Below are 7,308 nucleotides of genomic sequence, written 5' to 3' on the forward strand. Positions count from 1 at the left end.
CTGGGACACAAAACAGGTCTCAACCGATACCAAAAGATTGAAATTATCCCCTGCATATTCTCAGACCACAACGCTCTGAAATTGGAACTCAACCACAAGGAAAAATTTGGAAGAAACTCAAACACTTGGAGACTAAGAACCATCCTGCTCAGGAATGACTCGATAAACCAGGAAATCAAAAATCAAATTAAACAATTTATGGAGACCAATGAGAATGAAAATACAACAGTCCAAAACCTATGGGATACTGCAAAGGCAGTCCTAAGGGGGAAATACATAGCCATCCAAGCCTCACTCAAAAGAATAGAAAAATCTAAAATGCAGTTTTTATATTCTCACCTCAAGAAGCTGGAACAGCAACAGAGGGACAGGCCTAATCCACGCACGAGGAAGCAGTTGACCAAAATTAGAGCTGAAATCAATCAAGCAGAAACCAGAAGTACAGTAGAGCAGATCAACAGGACTAGAAGCTGGTTCTTTGAGAGAATCAATAAAATTGACAGACCACTGGCAAGACTTATCCAAAAGAAAAGAGAAAGGACCCAGATTATTAAAATTATGAATGAAAAAGGAGAGGTCACGACGAACACCATTGAAATTGGAAGGATTATTAGAAATTTTTATCAACAGCTATATGCCAATAAACTAAGCAATCTGGAAGAGATGGAATCCTTCCTGGAAACCTATAAACTACCAAGATTGAAACCGGAAGAAATTGATTCCTTAAACAGGCCAATTAATTATGAAGAAATTGAGTCAGTGATAAACAACCTTCCAAATAACAAAACTCCAGGCCCGGACGGTTTTCCTGGGGAATTCTACCAAACATTCAAAGAAGAAATAATACCTATTCTCCTAAAGCTATTTCAAAAAATAGAAACAGAAGGAAAGCTACCAAACTCATTCTATGAGGCCAATATTACCTTGATCCCCAAACCAGGCAAAGACCCCCTCAAAAAGGAGAATTACAGACCGATTTCCCTAATGAATATGGACGCCAAAATCCTCAACAAGATACTTGCTAATAGAATCCAACAGTACATTAAAAGGATTATCCATCACGATCAAGTGGGATTCATACCTGGGATGCAAGCGTGGTTCAATATTCGCAAATCAATCAGCGTGATACATCATATCAACAAGAAAAGACTCAGGAACCATATGATCCTCTCAATCGATGCCGAAAAAGCATTTGACAAAATACAGCATCCTTTCCTGATTAAAACCCTTCAGAGTGTAGGAATAGAAGGTACATTTCTCAATCTCATAAAAGCCATCTATGAAAAGCCTACTGCAAATATTATTCTCAATGGGGAAAAGCTGGAAGCCTTTCCCTTAAGATCAGGAACTCGACAAGGATGCCCACTCTCGCCACTATTATTCAACATAGTACTAGAAGTCCTTGCAACAGCAATCAGACGACAAAAAGGGATCAAAGGTATTCAAATTGGCAAAGAAGAAGTCAAAATGTCTCTCTTTGCAGATGACATGATACTCTATATGGAAAACCCAAAAGAAGCCACTCCCAAACTATTAGAAGTTATAGAGCAATTCAGTAACGTGGCGGGATACAAAATCAATGCTCAGAAATCAGTTGCATTTCTATACACGAATAACGAGACCGAAGAAAGAGAAATTAGGGAATCCATCCCATTTACAATAGCACCAAAAACCATACGTTACCTTGGAATTAACTTAACCAGAGACGTAAAGGACCTATATTCTAGAAACTATAAATCACTCTTGAAAGACATTGAGGAAGACATAAAAAGATGGAAAGATATTCCATGCTCATGGATTGGAAGAATTAACATAGTTAAAATGTCCATGCTACCCAGAGCAATCTACACTTTCAATGCTATCCCGATCAAAATACCGAGGACATTTTTCAAAGAACTGGAACAAATAGTCCTTAAATTTGTATGGAAACAGAAAAGGCCCCGAATCTCCAAGGAACTGTTGAAAAGGAAAAACAAAGCTGGGGGCATCACAATGCCGGATTTCGAGCTGTACTACAAAGCTGTGATCACAAAGACAGCATGGTACTGGCACAAAAACAGACACATAGACCAATGGAACAGAATAGAGAGCCCAGAAATGGACCCTCGGCTCTTTGGGCAACTAATATTTGATAAAGCAGGAAAAAACATCCGGTGGGAAAAAGACAGTCTCTTCAATAAATGGTGCTGGGAAAATTGGACAGCTACATGCAAAAGAATGAAACTTGACCACTCTCTCACACCATACACAAAAATAAACTCCAAATGGATGAAAGACCTCGATGTGAGACAGGAATCCATCAAAATTCTAGAGGAGAACATAGGCAGCAACCTCTACGACATCGGCCAAAGCAACCTTTTTCATGACACATCCCCAAAGGCAAGAGAAACAAAAGATAAAATGAATTTATGGGACTTCATCAAGATTAAAAGTTTCTGCACAGCCAAGGAAACAGTCAGAAAAACTAAGAGGCAGCCCACGGAATGGGAGAATATATTTGCAAATGACACTACAGATAAAGGACTGGTATCCAAGATCTACAAAGAACTTCTCAAACTCAATACACGAGAAACAAATAAACAAATCAAAAAATGGGCAGAAGATATGAACAGACACTTTTCCAATGAAGACATACAAATGGCTAACAGACACATGAAAAAATGTTCAAAATCATTAGCCATCAAGGAAATTCAAATCAAAACCACACTGAGATACCACCTTACGCCAGTTAGAATGGCAAAAATAGACAAGGCAAGAAACAACAATTGTTGGAGAGGATGTGGAGAAAGGGGATCCCTCCTACATTGTTGGTGGGAATGCAAGTTGGTACAGCCACTCTGGAAAACAGTGTGGAGGTCCCTTAAAAAGTTAAAAATTGAGCTACCCTATGATCCAGCCATTGCACTACTGGGTGTTTACCCCAAAGATACAGACGTAGTGAAGAGAAGGGCCATATGCACCCCAATGTTCATAGCAGCAATGTCCACAATAGCTAAATCGTGGAAGGAGCCGAGATGCCCTGCAACAGATGACTGGATTAAGAAGTTGTGGTCCATATATACAATGGAATATTACTCAGCAATCAGAAAGAATGAGTTCTCAACATTTGCTACAACATGGACGGTACTGGAGGAGATAATGCTTAGTGAAATAAGTCAAGCAGAGAAAGACAACTATCATATGATTTCTCTCATCTATGGAACATAAGAACTAGAATGATCAGTAGGGGAAGAAAGGGATAAAGAAAGGGGGGGTAATCAGAAGGGGGAATGAAACATGAGAGACTATGGACTATGAGAAACAAACTGAGGGCTACAGAGGGGAGGGGGGTGGGGGAATGGGATAGACCGGTGATGGGTAGTAAGGAGGGCACATATTGCATGGTGCACTGGGTGTTATACACAACTAATGAATCATCGAGCCTTACATCGAAAACCGGGGATGTACTGTATGGTGACTAACATAATATAATAAAAAATCATTATTAATAAAAAAAAAAAAGAAAAATCCAGTATCATTTACAATTACATAAATAAATGAGATACTTAAATGTAACTCTAACGACCCTTGTTTAGAACTTGTATGTGGCAAACTATATGAGGCTGATGTAAGAAATAAAGGATGTAAATAAATGGGGAGACATTCTGTGTTCATGGATTGGAACACTCAAAATAGTAAAGATGTTGATTCTCTCCAAATTGGTATGCAAATTTAACACAAGTTCTAGGATAAGTTTTAGGCAAGTTTATCATAAAATCTATATAACAAGGCAGAAAAATAAGTATAGCAAAATCATTTAAAAAATAAGTACAAAGGGGAAAAATCAATTTACTAAATTTAAAACATGTTCTACAGCTACAGTAATCAAGACCCTGTGGTATTGACAGAAGGAAAGAAACATAGATCAATGAAACAGAACAAAGAATTCAGACATGTCCCACCAATATTCTCAATCAATTTTTGACAAAGGTAAAAGGCAATTCAATGAGGAAGGATAATCTTTTCAATAAATGTGGTAATCAGACATCTGTATACCAAAAAAACACACAAAAACAAAACAAAACAAAAAAACCCAAAAACCAAAAACCACAACTCAGTCAAATATCACATCTTATATAAAATTAACCCAAAGTGAATCATAGATTTAAGCATAAAATGTAACATTATGAGAGTATGAGGCTAAAAAAATCTAGAAGACAGGTAACGAGTTCTTAGAATTAAGACCTAAAGCATAATTTATAAAAGGAAAAGACTGATAAATTAATATGCATTTAAAATTAAAAAATGTTTGTTATTTGAAATATTATGTTAATAGAATGAAAGACAATTTACAAAGTGGAAAAATATATTTGAAAACCACATATCCAAAAAAATACTAGATATCTAGTATATATATATATATACACATATATGGAACTCTCCAAACTCAATAGTGAAAGAAAAAAAACAATCTAATTAGAAAATGGGCAAAAGACGTGAAGAGATTTCTAAAAGAATACACAACAGAAAATAAGCACCTGGAAAGATGTGCAGCATTATTAGCTGTTAGGGCAATGCAAATTAAACCACAAAGAAATGTCACTGTATGCCTATCAGAATAGCAAAAATAAAAAATAGTGACAGCACCAAATGCAAGAGAGAATGTGGAAAACTGGATCACCCATAAACTTCTGATGGCAATGTAAAATAATATAACCATTCTGGAAAACAGTTTGGCAGTTTCTTTAAAAAACTAAACATGCAACTACCATACAGTCCCACAGTTATACTCCTGGGCATTTATCCCAGAGAAATGAAATTCGTGTTTCCATCAAAACCTGTACAAGAATATTTATTGCAGCATTATTCTTAATAGCCAAAAGCTGGAAGCAACCCAGATGTTCTCCAAGTGGTGAATGGCTAAGCAAACTTAGTTATATTCATAAGAGGCAATACTACGCAGAAATAAATAAAAACAGATTATTGATACGTTTATAAACTTGATGGATCTCCAGAGAATTTTGTTCAATGAAAGAAACCAATCCCTAAAGGTTTCATTTTATATGATTCCACTTATATAATGACATTCTTGGCCTGAAAAAATTACAGAAATGGAAAATTTATTAGTGGTTGCCAGAATTTAAGGAATGGGTGATGGTGGGAGAGAAGTGAGCGCAGTTATAAAGAGCACTCTGACAGAGATCCTTGAGATGATGGAAATATTTTCCATCTTAATTTATCCCAAAATTATTATTCTGGTTGTGATGCTGTACTATAATTTCATAAGATAATACTAGTGGGGGAAGACATTATCTCAAATAAACAGTTTAATTTAAAGAACAGGTTTTGTTTACAGTACGAGGTAAGATGTCATCTATTAAAAACTATAAAAGTAGAAATACTTTTTAAAACATGAAAATAAGATCAGTTGAGTATCCTTTTTCCTTGTTTTATATAAGAAGATGAAAAAATAAAATGCCATATGGTTAAAAAACTAAATTTCTTTGTTGTGGAAATGACCTATAATAAAGAACAAAATATCAGAATTTCAAATTAGTTACAAATGTCATTCCTTCATTTGATGACTACGACGTGAATATGCTGTTAAATTATATTAAAAGAATCTTGAAGTAGGAGGATTTAGAAACTACAATAAAACCAAACTGAATAAATTTGAAGATTAATCTATTTTTTCCTAAATTTAACAATAATTATAAGACATGAAATTATATTATATTTATGGCCATAAAACAATCTAAACTTTAACTTAAAATTTGTAGTTATACTCAGAAACTAATAAAATAATAAGCTTGAAACACTACTTTAAATATATGTATATTTCATAAAATGATACCATATATTAAATAATGGAGACAATTTTTTTGTTTAAGTGGTAGAATTGGAGATGTCTTTTTAAATCTCTATTTTGTAAATGTTCTCAAGCATCAACATGCTAATATAATTTTTTTTTTAATTCTTGGTATCTTCCCATCTAATATTTTATGAAGTGACATTAAAAGAAGTAGCTTGGCTATGAAAAGGGAAAAAGCTAATCCAGTCTTTACTCAGATGAAGATACCATTTATAATACATAGTGCATATTCATAAAGTATATTATTAACTCAGGAATAGTTGTCATTTAAAAGTTATTTTCTGAATTCTACATATGATCTCAATGATACTCAACACCTTAAGGGATGAGCAATGAAAGCTCAAGTTCCTGTTCTCTGGGAATCATCCAAGATAGAAGTTTACATTCCCCTCTTCCTTCCTCTGTAATAAACTATAACTGTTCAAAAAGACCCCCCCTTTCCAGAAAAATAAGACAAAACAAATCCAAACTATAATTTTTTCCCAACAATTCTAACTACACAGGCTCTTATATTTTCCTCCAACTTTTCTTCTGCAGCATTTTTTTCTTTTCTCTTTTTCTTTCTCTTTACATCCTTCCCTCCTTCCCTCCCCTCCTCCCTTTCTCTCTCTCTTTTTTTGTCATATTATTGCTTGCTAGCAGTTTTGGCAGATGTATTTAGTAAATATGAGGTCATAATGAATTAGGGTGAGCTTTCTTATTTTTTTAAATATTTTATTTATTTATTTTAGACTTAGAGTGCAAAGTGAGGGGAGGAGCAGAGGAAGAGGGAGAGAAAATCTCAAGCAGACTCCCTGTTGAACATGGAGCCCCTGGGAGCCCCATGTGGACTGATGAGGGGATGGATCCCACAACCCTGAGATCATGACCTGAGCAGAAATCAAGAGTCAGAGGCTTAACCAACTGAGCCACCCAGGCGTCCCCATTAGGGTGAGCTTTAAATCCAATATAACTATGTCCTTATGAGGAGAGACAGAAAGACACGCAAGGAGAAATGCCATGTGACAAGGCAGGCAGAGATTAGAGTGATGCGTCTCAAACCAAGAAATGCTATATTTCCAGAAATCATCAGATGCTGAGAAGAGGCAAGAAAAGAGTCTCCCCTAGAACCTTTAAAGAGCCCATGGCCCCCCAACACTTTAATTTCAGACTTACAGCCTCCTGAAAGGTAAGAGAATAAATTTGTGTTGTTTTATGCCAGTATGCGATAATTTTTAACAGCAGCCCTAGGAAAACTAATACACATACTTTCTGCATCTTTCAAGTTATTTTTTATCTCAAGTCCCCCACAACATACCTCAGTCTTTGCATAGATACACATTTTACTATCTATCTGAAATAAAAATTCAGGACCTAACCAGAGAAAGTTAAGTCCTGCTTGGACTGCTTGTGGAGAGAGGTAGGAAGTAAAAATGGAAACCTAATTTTCCAGGTCTGCCTCTTCATATGTCAGGGAT

Source organism: Ursus maritimus, unplaced genomic scaffold (genome assembly GCF_017311325.1).
Source record: "Ursus maritimus isolate PB19 unplaced genomic scaffold, ASM1731132v1 scaffold_4, whole genome shotgun sequence".
NCBI classification, from domain to species: domain Eukaryota; kingdom Metazoa; phylum Chordata; class Mammalia; order Carnivora; family Ursidae; genus Ursus; species Ursus maritimus.